Source organism: Bombina bombina, chromosome 4 (genome assembly GCF_027579735.1).
Source record: "Bombina bombina isolate aBomBom1 chromosome 4, aBomBom1.pri, whole genome shotgun sequence".
Lineage (NCBI taxonomy): Eukaryota > Metazoa > Chordata > Amphibia > Anura > Bombinatoridae > Bombina > Bombina bombina.
In genome coordinates this window covers 997,913,711-997,934,358 of record NC_069502.1, presented here as the reverse complement: position 1 = coordinate 997,934,358, position 20,648 = coordinate 997,913,711, and the positions used below count along the sequence as shown (strand labels likewise).

The window sequence follows — 20,648 nt, the reverse complement described above, 5'->3', positions numbered from 1 at the left end:
TTAAATCACCTAAAAAATGAATAAAATAAATAATGAAAGCAGAATGTGTAGTTGCTTTTTATTACACATAATTAAAAAAGTTATAACCTCAATGTGTTTACCCCAGCGCTACGGAATTTGGCGGCGCTATACAAATAAATGATAATAATAATAATAATCCTTTTAACTAAACAAAGGCAGTATCTAAATGGTTATTTTTTAACAGTAGATGTGGTACTGCTATCAGTTTGTCTAGCTTTGTTAAATTTGCTTAATTCTCTTGGTATCCTTTGCTGAAGGAGAAACAATTCAGTAGTGGGAGCTAGCTGAACACATCTGGTGAGCCACTGACAAGAGGCATATATGAACAACCACCAATCAGCAGCAAATTTTTCCATTCATGAAACTTTATAATTTACTTCTACTATCTAATTTGCTTCATTGACTTGGTATCCTTTATTGAAAAGCATATCTAGATAGACTCAGGAGCTTACTGCTGATTGGTGGCTCAACTTGTATGTCCATTTTCATTGGCTTACAAATGTGTTCAGCTAGCTCCCAGGAGTTTATTGCTGCTTCTTCAATAAAAGATACCAAGAGAATAAAGCACAATTAATAACAGAAGTAAATTGGAAAGTTGTTTAAAAATGTATAATCTATCTGAATCATCAAAAACAGAATTTATGCTTACCTGATAAATTACTTTCTCCAACGGTGTGTCCGGTCCACGACGTCATCCTTACTTGTGGGATATTCTCTTCCCCAACAGGAAATGGCAAAGAGCCCAGCAAAGCTGGTCACATGATCCCTCCTAGGCTCCGCCTACCCCAGTCATTCGACCGACGTACAGGAGGAAATATGCATAGGAGAAACCATATGATACCGTGGTGACTGTAGTTAGAGAAAATAATTCATCAGACCTGATTAAAAAAAAACCAGGGCGGGCCGTGGACCAGACACACCGTTGGAGAAAGTAATTTATCAGGTAAGCATAAATTCTGTTTTCTCCAACATAGGTGTGTCCGGTCCACGGCGTCATCCTTACTTGTGGGAACCAATACCAAAGCTTTAGGACACGGATGAAGGGAGGGAGCAAATCAGGTCACCTAAATGGAAGGCACCACGGCTTGCAAAACCTTTCTCCCAAAAATAGCCTCTGAAGAAGCAAAAGTATCAAATTTGTAAAATTTGGCAAAAGTGTGCAGTGAAGACCAAGTCACTGCCTTACATATCTGGTCAACAGAAGCCTCGTTCTTGAAGGCCCATGTGGAAGCCACAGCCCTAGTGGAGTGAGCTGTGATTCTTTCAGGAGGCTGCCGTCCGGCAGTCTCATAAGCCAATCGGATAATGCTTTTAAGCCAAAAAGAAAGAGAGGTAGAAGTTGCTTTTTGACCTCTCCTTTTACCAGAATAAACAACAAACAAAGAAGATGTTTGTCTGAAATCTTTAGTGGCCTCTAAATAGAATTTTAGAGCACGGACTACGTCCAAATTGTGTAACAAACGTTCCTTCTTTGAAACTGGATTCGGACACAAAGAAGGTACAACTATCTCCTGGTTAATATTTTTGTTGGAAACAACTTTCGGAAGAAAACCAGGCTTAGTACGCAAAACCACCTTATCTGCATGGAACACCAGATAGGGCGGAGAACACTGCAGAGCAGATAACTCAGAAACTCTTCTAGCAGAAGAAATTGCAACCAAAAACAAAACTTTCCAAGATAATAACTTAATATCTACGGAATGTAAGGGTTCAAACGGAACCCCTTGAAGAACTGAAAGAACTAGATTAAGACTCCAGGGAGGAGTCAAAGGTCTGTAAACAGGCTTGATTCTAACCAGAGCCTGAACAAACGCTTGAACGTCTGGCACAGCTGCCAGCCTTTTGTGAAGTAAAACAGATAACGCAGAGATCTGTCCCTTCAGAGAACTTGCAGATAATCCTTTCTCCAAACCTTCTTGTAGAAAGGATAGAATCTTAGGAATTTTTATCTTGTTCCAGGGGAATCCTTTAGATTCACACCAACAGATATATTTTTTCCATATCTTATGGTAAATTTTTCTAGTTACAGGCTTTCTAGCCTGAATCAGAGTATCTATTACAGAATCTGAAAACCCACGCTTTGATAAAATCAAGCGTTCAATCTCCAAGCATTCAGTTGGAGGGAAACCAGATTCGGATGTTCGAATGGACCTTGAACAAGAAGGTCCCGTCTCAAAGGTAGCTTCCATGGTGGAGCCGATGACATATTCACCAGGTCTGCATACCAAGTCCTGCGTGGCCACGCAGGAGCTATCAAGATCACCGAAGCCCTCTCCTGATTGATCCTGGCTACCAGCCTGGGAATGAGAGGAAACGGTGGGAATACATAAGCTAGGTTGAAGGTCCAAGGTGCTACTAGTGCATCTACTAGAGTCGCCTTGGGATCCCTGGATCTGGACCAGAAACAAGGAACCTTGAAGTTCTGACGAGAGGCCATCAGATCCATGTCTGGAATGCCCCATAATCGAGTTATTTGGGCAAAGATTTCCGGATGGAGTTCCCACTCCCCCGGATGGAATGTCTGACGACTCAGAAAATCCGCTTCCCAATTTTCCACTCCTGGGATGTGGATTGCAGACAAGTGGCAGGAGTGATCCTCCGCCCATTGAATTATCTTGGTCACTTCCTCCATCGCCAGGGAACTCCTTGTTCCCCCCTGATGGTTGATATATGCAACTGTCGTCATGTTGTCTGATTGAAACCTTATGAATTTGGCCTTTGCTAGATGAGGCCAAGCTTTGAGAGCATTGAATATCGCTCTCAGTTCCAGAATGTTTATCGGGAGAAGAGATTCTTCCCGAGACCATAGACCCTGAGCTTTCAGGGGTTCCCAGACCGCGCCCCAGCCCACCAGACTGGCGTCGGTCGTGACAATGACCCACTCTCTGGTCTGCGGAAGCTCATTCCCTGTGACAGGTTGTCCAGGATCAGCCACCAACGGAGTGAATCTCTGGTCCTTTGATCTACTTGAATCGTCGGAGACAAGTCTGTATAATCCCCATTCCACTGTCTGAGCATGCACAGCTGTAATGGTCTTAGATGAATTCGTGCAAAAGGAACTATGCCCATTGCTGCAACCATCAATCCTATTACTTCCATGCACTGCGCTATGGAAGGACGAAGAACAGAATGAAGTACTTGACAAGAGCTTAGAAGTTTTGATTTTCTGACCTCTGTCAGAAAAATCCTCATTTCTAAGGAGTCTATTATTGTTCCCAAGAAGGGAACTCTTGTTGACGGGGAAAGAGAACTTTTTTCTATGTTCACTTTCCATCCGTGAGATCTGAGAAAGGCTAGGACGATGTCCGTATGAGCCTTTGCTTTTGACAGAGACGACGCTTGAATCAGGATGTCGTCCAAGTACGGTACTACTGCAATGCCCCTTGGTCTTAGAACCACTAGAAGGGACCCTAGTACCTTTGTGAAAATCCTCGGAGCAGTGGCTAATCCGAATAGAAGTGCCACAAACTGGTAATGCTTGTCCAGAAAAGCGAACCTTAGGAACTGATGATGTTCCTTGTGGATAGGAATATGTAGGTACGCATCCTTTAAATCCACCGTGGTCATAAATTGACCTTCCTGGATGGTAGGAAGGATCGTTCGAATGGTTTCCATTTTGAACGATGGAACCCTGAGAAATTTGTTTAGGATCTTGAGATCTAAAATTGGTCTGAATGTTCCCTCTTTTTTGGGAACTATGAACAGGTTGGAGTAAAACCCCATCCCTTGTTCTCCTATTGGAACTGGATGAATTACTCCCATCTTTAACAGGTCTTCTACACAATGTAAGAATGCCTGTCTTTTTATTTGGTTTGAAGATAATTGAGACCTGTGGAACCTTCCCCTTGGGGGTAGTTCCTTGAATTCCAGGAGATAACCTTGAGAAACTATTTCTAGTGCCCAAGGATCCTGAACATCTCTTGCCCAGGCCTGAGCAAAGAGAGAAAGTCTGCCCCCCACCAGATCCGGTCCCGGATCGGGGGCCATCCCTTCATGCTGTTTTGGTAGCAGTGGCAGGCTTCTTGGCCTGCTTACCCTTGTTCCAGCCTTGCATCGGTCTCCAGGCTGGTTTGGGTTGAGAAGTATTACCCTCTTGCTTAGAGGATGTAGAAGTAGAGGCTGGTCCGTTTCTGCGAAAGGGACGAAAATTAGGCTTATTTCTAGCCTTAAAAGACCTATCCTGAGGAAGGGCGTGGCCCTTTCCCCCGGTGATGTCTGAAATAATCTCTTTCAAATCAGGACCAAACAGTGTTTTGCCCTTGAAAGGGATGTTAAGCAATTTTGTCTTGGAAGACACATCCGCTGACCAAGACTTTAGCCAAAGCGCTCTGCGCGCCACGATAGCAAACCCTGAATTTTTCGCCGCTAATCTAGCTAATTGCAAAGCGGCATCTAGAATAAAAGAGTTAGCCAATTTAAGTGCTTGAACTCTGTCCATAACCTCCTCATACGAAGATTCTTTATTGAGCGACTTTTCTAGTTCTTCGAACCAGAAACACGCTGCCGTAGTGACAGGAACAATGCATGAAATTGGTTGTAGAAGGTAACCTTGCTGAACAAACATCTTTTTAAGCAAACCCTCTAATTTTTTATCCATAGGATCTTTGAAAGCACAACTATCTTCTATGGGAATAGTAGTGCGTTTGTTTAGAGTAGAGACCGCCCCCTCGACCTTAGGGACTGTCTGCCATAAGTCCTTTCTGGGGTCGACTATAGGAAATAATTTCTTAAATATAGGGGGAGGAACAAAAGGTATGCCGGGCCTTTCCCATTCCTTATTTACTATGTCCGCCACCCGCTTGGGTATAGGAAAAACATTGGGGGGCACCAGAACCTCTAGGAACTTGTCCATCTTACATAATTTCTCTGGAATGACCAAATTGTCACAATCATCCAGAGTAGATAATACCTCCTTAAGCAGTGCGCGGAGATGTTCTAATTTAAATTTAAATGTTACAACATCAGGTTCAGCTTGATGAGAAATTTTTCCTGAATCTGAAATTTCTCCCTCAGACAAAACCTCCCTCCTGGCCCCTTCAGATTGGTGTGAGGGTATGTCAGAAACTTTATCATCAGCGTCCTCTTGCTCTTCAGTGTTTAAAACAGAGCAATCACGCTTTCTCTGATAAGTAGGCATTTTAGATAAAATATTTGCAATAGAATTATCCATAACAGCCGTTAATTGTTGCATGGTAATAAGTATTGGCGCACTAGATGTACTAGGGGCCTCTTGTGTGGGCAAAACTGGTGTAGACACAGAAGGGGATGATGCAGTACCATGCTTACTCCCCTCATCTGAAGAATCATCTTGGGCACTATTATTATCTGTGGCATCATTGTCCCTACTTTGTTTGGACACTATGTCACAATTATCACATATATTTAAATGGGGAGGCACATTGGCTTTCATACATATAGAACATCGCTTATCTGATGGTTCAGACATGTTAAACAGGCTTAAACTTGTCAACAAAGCACAAAAAACGTTTTAAAATAAAACCGTTACTGTCACTTTAAATTTTAAACAGAACACACTTTATTACTGAATATGCGAAAAAGCATGAAGCAATTGTTCAAAATTCACCAAAATTTCACCACAGTGTCTTAAAGCCTTAAAAGTATTGCACACCAAATTTGAAAGCTTTAACCCTTAAAATAACGGAACCGGAGCCGTTTTTACATTTAACCCCTATACAGTCCCAGGTATCTGCTTTGCTGAGACCCAACCAAGCCCAGAGGGGAATACGATACCAAATGACGCCTTCTATAAGCTTTTTCAGTGGTTCTTAGCTCCTCACACATGCATCTGCATGCCTTGCTTTCCAAAAACAACTGCACATTAGTGGCGCGAAAATGAGGCTCTGCCTATGACTAGAGAAGGCCCCCATCTGAAAAAGGTGTCCATACAGTGCCTGCCGTTTTTTTAACAACAATCCCCAAGATTATAATAACTATAAAGAGTTATAATCTGCCAAATATGCTTAGCAAAGTAATCGTTTTAGCCCAGAAAAATGTCTACCAGTTTTTTAAGCCCTTATAAAGCCCTTTATTCTTTTACTTAATCTAAGAAAATGGCTTACCGGTCCCCATAGGGAAAATGACAGCCTTCCAGCATTACAAAGTCTTGTTAGAAATGTGGCCAGTCATACCTCAGGCAGAAAAGTCTGCCAACTGCTTCCCCCAACTGAAGTTACTTCATCTCAACAGTCCTGTGTGGAAACAGCAATCGATTTTAGTAACGTTTGCTAAAATCATCTTCCTCTTACAAACAGAAATCTTCTTCTCTTTTCTGTTTCAGAGTAAATAGTACATACCAGCACTATTTTAAAATAACAAACACTTGATTGAAGAATAAAAACTACATTTAAACACCAAAAAACTCTTAGCCATCTCCGTGGAGATGTTGCCTGTGCAACGGCAAAGAGAATGACTGGGGTAGGCGGAGCCTAGGAGGGATCATGTGACCAGCTTTGCTGGGCTCTTTGCCATTTCCTGTTGGGGAAGAGAATATCCCACAAGTAAGGATGACGCCGTGGACCGGACACACCTATGTTGGAGAAAATTTTTTTTGGGTTTCATGTCCCATCAAGAACAAAGAGCATTCTATAGTTCACATAAGCTAACACTACCCTAAGTTTGTCTAACCTCTAGACTACTGTCACAGTGTGTTTGGTTCATAATACTCATTGTTTTACAAAGAGATGTGAGTTTCTGTATCTTTATATAGAGTAAACAACCTTAGATGTGACAAATGGAAAATATTACTAATAATACAAGGAATAAACCATCTAGAAAAGAAAATACCTAAGTCTTAAGCAACACACTAAAACCATAGGATCTAACAAATATGATATAAACTGTACGCCCTTAGTTCCCCATGAAAAAGAATGTCCATTATAGTCCCAGATAATATTCAGATCGTAGGACGTGTTATCAAGTACCAATAGACTAACGTTCAGAATCAGGGCTGTAGTATCATCAGTATTGTTATACAGCCAGAATAAATAAAAATTGACAGAATCAGACTATTCCAACCCTCCGTATAGACAGATTGTAATATGGGGATGCAACATAAGTAATGAGATGTTAAGATCCTACCCCATGCAAAAAGTGAGTCTCTATTCAGGAGTTGAGAGTGGAGAGGCAAAACTAGACTAGAGTTAGTCTGTGCTCAAGCTCCTGAAAACGTTCATCTAAGAGCAATAGGATCTTCTGTTTCAATGAAGCCAAAGCTTTTCTCACCCCTCCAGAATTAAACATTGTACAGTAAAATATTACACCCAAAGTATAAGATTGCTTAGCACATAAAAACTTATATTATGCTTACCTGATAATTTTCTTTTCTTTAGATGGAAAGAGTCCACAGCTGCATTCATTAATTTTGAGAAAACAATACCCAAGCTATGGAGTACAATGAATGCGAAAACGGGAGGGTACAATAGGCAGCCCATTCTGAGGGCACCAGGCCTGAAAAATCACAACCCAACCAAACCCCGCTTCGACTGAAGCTGGGAAAAATACTAGAAGGAATAGGCCCCAAGGACACTGACCCGCAGATAGTCCAAAGGCCTAACTAGAGACCGCATACGCAGACTCACTGAGCTAACACTCCTCTAGGAGAGACCGTCGCCCAGCAGTCGGTCCCCATACAACCCTTACTAGCACCCGTAGTAACAGCCAAAGCCCCCAAAAGACAGAGAACAAGGAGGAACCACAGAAAACCCTCTTAAAAGTAAGCCAAGCCCACAGAGACCCAAATGAGTCCTGAGAACTAGGAGAGACGACACCCAGACCAAGGCAGAACCACAAGGTTCAAAACTGGGCATCGGCAAGGAGAAGAAAACATCTCCCAAACACCGTGCAAGAGCAGCAAAAAAGACAGCTGAAGACAAAGTCTTCAAACCGTCAGAACTCAAAATACTGAGCAAACAGAAATACGTGTAGCAAACACAGAAGATAAACATCTGAGTCTAGTAACACGCTGCCACCCGAAGGAAGACACAGAAGAAAATACTATCCGTAAGGAAGAGTGGCCGAACAAAATATCAGATTTTCAAACCTCCAAGACAGAGGGCACACTCCAGGCAATCCAAGCCACCAGACCTACTCACAGATATCAAAAAGGGGAGAAGCACAGAACTGAAAAAGAAAAGGGCCACTGGGATCCCCAAGACCTGAGGATGAGCAACAGATCTCAGATCCTACACCTAGCCGGACCAGCCCAGCAATGGCAGATCGAAAAGTAAGGGAACCGAAAACTATCCCAAAGACCGGCCACCAAAAGGGTGGAAGAATGGACACAACTACTTCAAGCCGGACCAGCCCAAGCGACGGCAGATCTGAAAGCAGGGGAACAAAAGAGACCAGAAGATCAGCCCCCAAGAAGGCAGAAGAATGGACACAGCCACTCCAACAGAGCTCGGGTGCCAACCCAAAACCACCTCCTTAGAGACAGTCGAACAGGTTTTAGACCCAATGAGATCTAGCAAAACCACCCAACTAAAGTCTCAACGCCGAGCCAGCAGCTCCCCAGATGGAAAGGAACAACTCAAAGAGCAGACCGTTCCCCGAACCAGAGAAAACATCGGTTCCAACCTCCCGCACACAGGAGAGGCCCCTAAAATAGGAACCATACCCCCAAAGGAAGGACAACTAGCCCCCTGAAAAAGGGAGCATCGATAAACACCTGCCCATAAGACAGAAAGCCGTAGGCCGAAACGAGAGAACTCAAGGCCACCCCACTGACAAACACAGAAAACCAACTTGCGAACACACCTGCAAGACACAATAGCTACAGCTCTACAACTGCAAACCTTTCACTGGTTAGGAGCTGTTAATATGAGTCGGGATGGTTTTGCAGAAAGACTCTCCCTGCATCTCCGGACTCTAACTTTCATCCAAGCCCTCACTGAGAGATTGACAGGATTACTTAAAACTCCCGTCCAATGTCGAAGAGTACTTCCCTCCATAAGAGACAAAAAACAACTTCTGACACTTCTCTGCCAACCTCCTGGGACGAAAGGCAAAGAATGACTGGGGGATGAGAAAAGTTGGAGGTGTATTTAAGCTTTTGGTTGGGGTGTCTTTGCCTCCTCTTGGTGGCCAGGTTCCTATTTCCCAAAAGTAATGAATGCAGCTGTGGACTCTTTCCATTTATGAAGAAAAAGGTGTGGTTATGTCTTGAATATGAAGCTCACTGGGGCTTTTATACCTGGGTTACCGGGGAAGGGGCGTTAGGCAAATGCCAAAACTAAGAGGTGGCCACCGCCTCTATCTTTCCCATTCGGTCCTTTAGGGTTGGAGATTCCCTCCAACTATTACATTGTTGGAATTGGTTTGGGCGGTGTTTCAAACTTAGTTTTGTTAGTATACACAAACTGATCAATACAAAAAAAAGGGCAAACTTCATGGTGCACTTAATGAGAATATGATGAAATTTAATTAATGTGTCAATCTATATGCGCAAACTAAAAGTGAATTTATGCTCACCTGATAAATTAATTTCTTTTACGATATGACGAGTCCACGGATTTCATCCTTACTTGTGGGAAATTAACCTCCTGTTAACAGGAAGTGGCAAAGAGCACCACAGAAGAGCTGTATATATAGCCCCTCCCTTCCCCTCCACCATCAGTCATTCGGCCAAAGGTTATAGGAAGAGAAAAGGAAAGGCTAAAAAGGTGCAGAGGTGACTGAAGTTTACAAAAAATAAATAAATCTGTCTTAAAAGAACAGGGTGGGTCGTGGACTCGTCATATCGTAAAATAAATTAATTTATCAGGTAAGCATAAATTTACTTTTCTTTTACAAAGATATGACGAGTCCACGGATTTCATCCTTACTTGTGGGAAACCAATACCAAAGCAATAGGACACGGATGAAAGGGAGGGACAAGACAGGAACCTAAAAGGACAGCACCACTGCTTGAAGAACCTTTCTCACAAAAATAGCCTCAGAAGAAGCAAAACTATCAAATTTGTAAAATTTGGGATAAGTATGAAGGGACAACCAAGTCGCAGCCTTACAAATCTGTTCAACAGAAGCATCGTTTTTAAAGGCCCATGTGGAAGCCACAGCCCTAGTAGAATGAGCCGTAATTCATTCAGGAGGCTGCTGTCCAGCAGTCTCATATGCCAGGAGGATGATACTTCTCAGCCAAAAAAAAAAGAGGTAGCCGTAGCTTTCTGACCCCTACGCTTTCCAGAAAAAACAATGAATAATGAAGATGATTGACGGAAATCCATAGTTGCCTGTAAGTAAAACTTTAAGGCACAGACCACATCCAAATTATGCAAAATACGCTCCATCTGTGAAGAAGGGTTAGGACATAAGGAAGGAACTACAATTTCCTGATTAATAATCTTATTTGAAACAACCTTAGGAAGAAATCCAGGTTTGGTACGTAACACCACCTTATCAGAATGAAAAATGAGATAAGGAGAATCACACTGTAGCGCTGAAAGCTCAGAAACTCTTCGAGCAGAAGAAATAGCAACTAAAAACAGAACTTTCCAATATAACAATTTGATATTCATGGAATGCATGGGTTCAAATGGAACCCCTTGAAGAACTAAATTCAAACTCCAAGGAGGAGTAATGGGTCTAAATACAGTCTTAATTCTAGATAGAGCTTGAGAAAAAGACTGAACATCTGGCACATCTGCCAAACGTTTGTGAAACAGAATTGACAAAGCAGAAATTTGTCCCTTTAAGGAACTTGCTGATAACCCTTTCTCCAATCCTTCTTGGAGAAAAGACAGAATCCTAGGAATCCTAACTTTACTCCATGAGTAACCTTTGGATTCACACCAATAAAGATATTTACGCCATATCTTATGATAGATTTTTCTAGTGACAGGCTTTCTAGCCTGTATCAAAGTATTGATGACCGAATCAGAGAATCCTCGCTTCGATAAAATCAAGCATTCAATCTCCACGCAGTCAGCTGCAGAGAAATTAGATTTGGATGTTGGAAAGGACCTTGAATGAGAAGGTCCTGTCTCAATGGAAGTTTCCACGGTGGCAGAGAGGACATGTCCACTAGATCCGCATACCAAGTCCTGCGTGGCCACGCAGGCGCTATCAGGATCACTGAAGTTCTCTCCTGTTTGATTCGAGCAATCACGAGTGGGAGGAGAGGAAACGGTGGAAACACATAAGCTAGGCTGAACAACCAAGGCACTGCCAAGGCATATATCGGTTCGGCCTGAGGATCCCTTGACCGGGATCCGTATCTTGGAAGCTTGGCATTCTGTCGAGATGCCATCAGATCCAATTCCGGACTGCCCCATCTGAGAATCAATGAGGCAAATACCTCCGGGTGAAGTTCCCACTCCCCTAGATGAAAAGTCTGTCGACTTAGAAAATCCTCTTCCCAGTTCTCTACTCCTGGGATGTAGATCGCTGACAGACGACAAGAGTGGGCCTCTGCCCAACGGATTATCTTGGATACTTCTATCATCGCTAAGGAACTCCTTGTTCCCCCCTGATGATTGATATATGCCACAGTCGTGATGTTGTCCGACTAGAATCTGATGAATTTGAACAAAGCCAACTGAGGCCACGCCTGAAGCGCATTAAATATTGCTCTCAGTTCCAGAATATTGATTGGAAGTAGAGACTCCACCTGAGTCCAAACACCCTGAGCCTTCAGGGAGTTCCAAACTGCACCCCAGCCCAGAAGGCTGGCATCCGTTGTCACTATCAACCACGAGGGTCTGCAGAAACAAGTCCCCTGGGACAGATGAACCACCAAAGAAGAGAGTTTCTGGTCTCTTAATCCAGATTTATCTGAGGAGATAAATCCGCATAATCCCCATTCCACTGTCCAAGCATGCACAGTTGCAGTGGTCTGAGATGAAAGCGAGCAAACGGAACGATGTCCATTGCCGCTACCATTAAGCCAATTACCTCCATACACTGAGCCACTGATGGCCGAGGAATGGACTGAAGTGCTCGGCAAGTATGTAGAATCTTTGATTTTCTGACCTCTGTCAGAAATATTTTCATCTATCAGAGATCCCAAGAAAGGAACCCTTGTCTGTGGAACAAGTGAACTCTTCTCTATGTTCACCTTCCAACCGTAAGTTCTCAGGAAAGACAACACAATGTCCGTGTGAGATTTTGCCAGTTGATATGTTGACGCCTGAATTAGAATATTGTCCAGATAAGGCGCCACTGCTATGCCTCATGGTCTGAGAACCGCCAACAGAGACCCTAGAACCTTTGTGAAGATTCTGGGTGCTGTGGCCAACCCGAAGGGAAGAGCCACAAACTGATAATGTTTGTCCAGGAAGGCAAACCTTAGAAACTGATGATGATCCTTGTGGATAGGAATATGAAGGTAAGCATCCTTCAAGTCCACGGTAGTCATATATTGACCCTCCTGGATCATTGGTAAAATTGTTCGTATAGTCTCCATCTTGAACGAAGGGACTCTGAGAAATTTGTTTAGACACTTGAGGTCTAAGATGGGTCTGAAAGTTCCCTCTTTTTTGGGAACCACAAATAGATTTGAGTAAAACCCCTGTCCTTGTTCTGATTTTGGAACTGGACAAATTACTCCCATGGTAACAAGGTCTTTTACACAGCGTAAGAACGCCTCTCTTTTTATCTGGTCTGCAGATAATCTTGAAAGATGAAAGCTCCCTCTTGGGAGAAAATCCTTGAAATTCAACTGATAACCGTGGGTCACTATTTCTAGTGCCCAGGGGTCCTGAACATCTCTTACCCAAGCCTGGGCAAAAAAAGAAAGTCTGCCCCCTATTAGATCCGGTCCCGGATCGGGGGCCACCCCTTCATGCTGTCTTAGTAGCAGCAGCGGGCTTCTTAGATTGTTTACCTTTATTCCAATTTCGGTTGGGTCTCCAGACTGACTTAGATTGGGTAAAATTCCCTTCCTGCTTTGTGGAGGAAGAGGAAGTAGAAGGTCCTCCCTTAAAATTCCGAAAGGAACGAAAATTATTCTGTTTACCCCTCATCTTAACAGACTTATCCTGAGGTAGGGCATGGCCTTTACTTCCTGTAATGTCAGAAATGATTTCCTTCAATTCTGGCCCGAAAAGGGTCTTACCTTTAAAGGGAATAGATAAAAGCTTATGTTTTGATGACACATCAGCAGACCAAGATTTGAGCCACAACGCTCCACGCGCTAAAATAGCAAATCATGCATTTTTCGCCGCTAATTTAGCAATTTGAAAAGCGGCATCAGTAATAAAAGAATTAGCTAACTTGAGAGACTTAATTCTATCCAAAATGTCATCTAACGGAGTCTCAACCTTCAGGGACTCTTCCAGAGCTTCAAACCAAAAGGCTGCTGCAGTAGTTACTGGAACAATGCAAGCAGTAGGTTGTAAAAGAAAACCATGCTTAATAAACAATTTCTTCAGGAGACCCTCTAATTTTTTATCCATAGGGTCTTTGAAAGCACAACTGTCCGCAATGGGTATAGTTGTACGCTTAGCCAAGGTAGATATAGCTCCCTCCACCTTAGGGACCGTTTGCCACAAGTCCCGAATGGTGTCCGATATGGGAAACATTTTCTTAAAAGTAGGAGGGAGAGAAAAATGGTATACCTGGTCTATCCCATTCCTTCTTAATAATTTCCGAAATTCTTTTAGGAACCGGAAAAACATCAGTATAAGTAGGCACATCTAGATATTTGTCCATTTTACACAATTTCTCTGGTGGTATCATAATAGGATCACAATCATCCAGAGTTGCTAAGACCTCCCGAAGTAACAGACGGAGGTGTTCAAGCTTAAATTTAAAGGACATAACATCTGAATCTGTCTGAGGTAACACATTCCTCGAGTCTGAAATTTCTCCCTCAGACAGCAATTCCCTGACCCCCAACACAGAACACTGTGAGGGTACATCGGAAATAGCCAATAAAGCATCAGAGGATTCAGTATTTACATTAATACCTGACCTACTGCGTTTACCCTGCAACACTGGTAATTTAGATAATACCTCTGTAAGGGTAGTTGACATAACTGCAGCCATCTCCTGCAAAGTAAAGGAATTAGATGCACTAGAGGTACTGGGCGTCGCTTGTGTGGGCGTTAAAGGTTGGGGAGAATTGGATGGCATAACCTGATTCTCTTCAGATTGAGAATCATCCTTAGGCACACTATCTTGACCTAAAATATGGTCTTTACAATGTAAGGCCCTTTCAGTACAAGAAGTACACAATGTAAGAGGGGGTTCCACAATAGCTTCTAAACACATTAAATAAAACTTTGAAAAACGTGTACTGCGCCTTTAAGAAAGAAAAAGTGAACACATTACACTAAAACTAATTAGTATATCCAAAAAACAGAATTTATGCTTACCTGATAAATTACTTTCTCCAACGGTGTGTCTGGTCCACGGCGTCATCCATAACTTGTGGGAATATTCTCTTCCCCAACAGGAAATGGCAAAGAGCACAGCAAAAGCTGTCCATATAGTCCCTCCTAGGCTCCGCCCACCCCAGTCATTCGACCGACGGACAGGAGAAAAAAAGGAGAAACCATAGGGTGCCGTGGTGACTGTAGTTAAAGAAAGAAATTTATCAAACCTGATTAAAAAACCAGGGCGGGCCGTGGACCGGACACACCGTTGGAGAAAGTAATTTATCAGGTAAGCATAAATTCTGTTTTCTCCAACATTGGTGTGTCCGGTCCACGGCGTCATCCATAACTTGTGGGAACCAATACCAAAGCTTTAGGACACGGATGAAGGGAGGGAGCCAATCAGGTTACCTAAACAGAAGGCACCACGGCTTGCAAAACCTTTCTCCCAAAAATAGCCTCCGAAGAAGCAAAAGTATCAAATTTGTAGAATTTGGCAAAAGTGTGCAGGGAAGACCAAGTCGCTGCTTTACATATCTGATCAACAGAAGCCTCGTTCTTGAAGGCCCATGTGGAAGCCACAGCCCTAGTAGAGTGAGCTGTGATTCGTTCGGGAGGCTGCCGTCCGGCAGTCTCGTAAGCCAATCGGATGATGCTTTTCAGCCAAAAGGAAAGAGAGGTAGCAGTAGCCTTTTGACCTCTCCTCTTGCCAGAATAAACGACAAACAGAGAAGATGTTTTTCTGAAATCCTTTGTTGCTTCTAAATAGAACTTTAAAGCACAAACTACATCTAAATTATGTAACAAACGTTCCTTGTTTGAAACTGGATTCGGACACAAAGAAGGCACAACTATTTCCTGGTTAATATTCTTGTTGGAAACAACCTTTGGAAGGAAACCAGGTTTAGTACGCAAAACAACCTTATCTGAATGGAACACCAGATAGGGCGGATTACACTGCAGAGCAGATAACTCAGAAACTCTTCTAGCAGAAGAAATAGCAACCAAAAACAGAACTTTCCAAGATAACATCTTGATATCTATGGAATGTAGAGGTTCAAACGGAACCCCTTGAAGAACTGAAAGAACTAAATTCAGACTCCAGGGAGGAGTCAAAGGTCTATAAACAGGCTTGATCCTGACCAAAGTCTGAACAAAAGCTTGAACATCTGGCACAGCTGCCAGTCGTTTGTGTAACAAGACAGATAAAGCAGAAATCTGTCCTTTTAGGGAACTCGCTGATAATCCCTTATCCAAACCTTCTTGGAGAAAGGAAAGGATCCTAGGAATTTTAATCTTACTCCATGAGAATCCCTTGGATTCACACCAACAGATATATCTTTTCCATATTTTATGGTAAATTTTTCTAATTACAGGTTTTCTGGCTTGTACCAGAGTATCTATCACAGAATCCGAAAACCCACGCTTAGATAAAATCAAGCGTTCAATTTCCAACCCGTCAGCTGGAGAGAAACTAGATTTGGATGTTCGAATGGACCCTGTACTAGAAGATCCTGTCTCAAAGGTAGCTTCCATGGTGGAGCCGATGACATATTCACCAGGTCTGCATACCAAGTCCTGCGTGGCCACGCAGGAGCTATCAAAATCACTGAGGCCCTCTCCTGTTTGATCCTGGCTACCAGCCTGGGAATGAGAGGAAACGGTGGAAACACATAAGCTAGGTTGAAGATCCAAGGCGCTACTAATGCATCCACTAGAGTCGCCTTGGGATCCCAGGATCTGGACCCGTAGCAAGGAACCTTGAAGTTCTGACGAGACGCCATTAGATCCATGTCTGGAATGCCCCATAATTGGGTCTATACTGGGCAAATATCTCCGGGTGGAGTTCCCACTCCCCCGGATGGAATGTCTGACGACTCAGGTAATCCTCCTCCCAGTTTTCCACTCCTGGGATGTGGATCGCAGATAGGTGGCAGGAGTGATCCTCTGCCCATTTTATGATTTTGGTCACTTCTCTCATCGCCAGGGAACTCCTTGTTCCCCCCTGATGGTTGATGTAAGCAACCGTCGTCATGTTGTCTGATTGGAATCTTATGAATCTGGCCTTTGCTAGTTGAGGCCAAGCCCTGAGAGTATTGAATATCGCTCTCAGTTCCAGAATGTTTATCGGGAGAAGAGACTCTTCCCGAGACCATAGACCCTGAGCTTTCAGGGAATCCCAGACCGCGCCCCAGCCCACTAGACTGGCGTCGGTCGTGACGATGACCCACTCTAGTCTGCGGAAGCTCATTCCCTGGGACAGGTGATCCTGGGTTAGCCACCAACGGAGTGAGTCTCTGGTCTTCTGATCTACTTGAATCACTGGAGACAAGTCTGCATAGTCCCCATTCCACTGTTTCATTATGCACAGTTGTAATGGTCTTAGATGAATTTGCGCAAAAGGAACCATGTCCATTGCTGCAACCATCAACCCTACTACTTCCATGCACTGAGCTATGGAAGGTCGTGGAACAGAGTGAAGAACTTGACAAGCGTTTAGAAGTTTTGACTTTCTGACATCTGTCAGGAAAATCTTCATTTCTAAAGAATCTATTATTGTCCCCAAGAAAGGAACTCTTGTCGACGGAGACAGGGAACTTTTTTCTATGTTCACCTTCCACCCGTGAGATCTGAGAAAGGCCAGAACGATGTCTGTGTGAGCCTTTGCCTTTGAAAGAGACGACGCTTGTATCAGAATGTCGTCCAAGTAAGGTGCCACTGCAATGCCCCTTGGTCTTAGAACCGCTAGAAGGGACCCGAGTACCTTTGTGAAAATCCTTGGAGCAGTGGCTAGCCCGAATGGGAGAGCCACAAACTGGTAATGTTTGTCCAGAAAGGCGAACCTTAGGAACTGATGATGATCTTTGTGGATAGGAATATGTAGATACGCATCCTTTAGATCCACGGTAGTCATAAATTGACCCTCCTGGATTGTAGGTAAAATCGTTCGAATAGTTTCCATTTTGAACGATGGCACTCTGAGAAATTTGTTTAGAATCTTTAAATCCAGAATTGGTCTGAAGGTTGCCTCTTTTTTGGGAACTACAAACAGATTTGAGTAAAACCCCAGTCCTTGTTCCACAGTTGGAACTGGGTGTATCACTCCCATTTTTAACAGGTCTTCTACACAATGTAAGAATGCCCGTCTCTTTATTTGGTTTGAAGATAAGCGAGACATGTGGAACCTTCCCCTTGGGGGTAGTTCCTTGAATTCCAGAAGATAACCCTGAGAAACTATTTCTAGTGCTCAGGGATCCTGAACATCTCTTGCCCAAGCCTGAGCGAAGAGAGAGAGTCTGCCCCCTACTAGATCCGGCCCTTACCCCCAGTGATGTCTGAGATAATCTCTTTCAATTCTGGCCCAAAAAGGGTTTTACCCTTGAAAGGGATATTAAGCAATTTTGTCTTGGAAGAAACATCCGCTGACCGAGACTTTAGCCAGAGCGCTCTGCGCGCCACAATTGCAAACCCTGAATTTTTCGCCGCTAATCTAGCTAACTGCAAAGCGGCATCTAAAATAAAGGAATTAGCTAACTTAAGTGCGTGAATTCTGTCCATAACCTCCTCATACGGAGTCTCTCTACTGAGCGACTTTTCTAGTTCCTCGAACCAGAACCACGCTGCTGTAGTGACAGGAACAATGCACGAAATGGGTTGTAGAAGGTAACCTTGCTGTACAAAAATCTTTTTAAGCAAACCCTCCAATTTTTTATCCATAGGATCTTTGAAAGCACAACTATCCTCGATAGGAATAGTAGTGCGCTTGTTTAGAGTAGAAACTGCCCCCTCGACCTTAGGGACTGTCTGCCATAAGTCCTTTCTGGGGTCGACCATAGGAAATAATTTCTTAAATATAGGAGGGGGAACAAAAGGTATGCCGGGCTTTTCCCACTCCTTATTCACTATGTCCACCACCCGCTTGGGTATAGGAAAAGCGTTGGGGTGCACCAGAACCTCTAGGAACTTGTCCATCTTGAACAATTTTTCTGGAATGACCAGGTTGTCACAATCATCCAGAGTAGATAGCACCTCCTTAAGCAGTGCGCGGAGATGCTCTAATTTAAATTTAAATGTCACAACATCAGGTTCTGCCTGTTGAGAAATTCTACCTGAATCAGAAATTTATCCAACTGACAAAACCTCCCTCATAGCCACTTCAGATTGGTGTGAGGGTATGACAGAGCAATTATCATCAGCGCCCTCCTGCTCTACAGTGTTTAAAACAGAGCAATCACGCTTTCTCTGAAATGCAGGCATTTTGGATAAAATATTTGCTATGGAGTTATCCATTACTGCCGTCAATTGTTGCATAGTAACAAGCATTGGCGCGCTAGAAGTACTAGGGGTCTCCTGCGTGGGCAAAACTGGTGTAGACACAGAAGGAGATGATGTAGAACTATGTCTACTCCCTTCATCTGATGAATCATCTTGGGCAACTTTACTATCTGTGGCAGTACTGTCCTTACTTTGTTTGGACGCTATGGCACAATTATCACACATATTTGAAGGGGGAGACACATTGGCTTCCATACATACAGAACATAATCTATCTGAAGGCACAGACATGTTAAACAGGCTTAAACTTGACAATAAAGTACAAAAACCGTTTTAAAACAAAACCGTTACTGTCTCTTTAAATTTTAAACAGGGCACACTTTTTTACTGAATATGTGAAAAACTATGAAGGAATTGTTCAATTTTAACCAAATTTTCACCACAGTGTCTTAAAGCATTCAAAGCATTGCACCCCAAATTTCAGACCTTTAACCCTTAGAATGAGGAAACCGGAGCCGTTTACAGTTTTAACCCCTCTACAGTCCCAGCTCCAGCCTTTGCTGCGACTCTACCAAACCCAGGGGGGTATACGATACCAAATGAAGCCTTCTAGGAACCTTTTCAACTACTACCAGACCCACACACATGCAGCTGCATGTATTGCTCTCAAAAGTAACTGCGCAGTAATGGCGCGAAAATGAGGCTCTGCCTACTACAGAGAAGGCCCTTCCTGACTGGGAAGGTGTCAAAATCAGTGCCTGACGTAAAAAAACGTTCCCCAAAGTTATCAAGTGTGAATTTCAACATCAAACTGTATAAAATGCCCAAATAAAGCAATCGATCTAGCCCATAAAAGTGTCTACCAGTTTTATAGCCCATATTAAGCCCTTTATTCTGTTTAAGACTAAGAAAATGGCTTACCGGTCCCCATGAGGGGAAAATGACAGCCTTCCAGCATTACACAGTCTTGTTAGAAATATGGCTAGTCATACCTTAAGCAGAAAAGTCTGCCAACTGTTCCCCCCAACTGAAGTTATCTCATCTCAACAGTCCTGTGTGGGAACAGAAAACGATTTTAGTTACTGCTGCTAAAATCATACTCCTCTCACAAACAGAACTCTTCATCCTTTTCTGTTTCAGAGTAAATAGTACATACCAGCACTATTTTAAAATAACAAACTCTTGATAGTAGAATAAAAAACTACAACTAAACACCACATACTCTTCACCATCTCCGTGGAGATGCTGCTTGTTCAGCGGCAAAGAGAATGACTGGGGTGGGCGGAGCCTAGGAGGGACTATATGGACAGCTTTTGCTGTGCTCTTTGCCATTTCCTGTTGGGGAAGAGAATATTCCCACAAGTTATGGATGACGCCGTGGACCGGACACACCAATGTTGGAGAAATTATTGCACCCTATGAGAAAGGTGAAAAAATATGGCTCTAAAGTGAAAAATATATCAGTTTACACAAAAGCACCCTCTGCACCTCGCCACAGCACTGCAGTGGCGCCTACCTGTCCCCAGGGTACTTCGGAATCAATAGCCAACACTCCAAGCCAGAGACTACTGTCCAGGAGCAACCGGAGTTACTGCTTGCTGCTCCTCTGTCAGAAGGAAGTGCGCATCTAAGCGCGCGAAGACAAGCCCCGCCCTTTATGTCCGAACTTGGAGTAGGCCCAAACACAACCGCATGGGAAGCGATTTAACATACAGCTAAGTGGAACACAAAACACACCCCAAACACATCCCAGCAAGTCATGCTGGATAAATAATAAAAAATAACTTAATCGTTTTAACAGCTTATCGATTAAAAGTCCTTATGCCTCTCCCAGAGTGTCATATCATGCCCTTATGTCAGAAATATAATAAAATAATAACAGGGGACTCTAGTAATACCCTTCTGTGAAACAGGTTTACTGCTTACAACATTCCCATATAGGGAAATAAATGACAGCCAGTTCTGGTATATCAAGTCTCTTCAGAAATAAAAGGCTGCACATACCTTAATGCTGCTTGT

General features: G+C 43.2%; 1 protein-coding gene across 5 annotated transcripts in view; it reads right to left on the bottom strand.

The window, feature by feature from the left end:
- EHBP1 (EH domain binding protein 1) overlaps positions 1-20,648 on the bottom strand; it is a 1,033,533-nt gene that overhangs the window by 643,082 nt on the left and 369,803 nt on the right. The gene's annotated exons all lie outside the window — the stretch shown is intronic.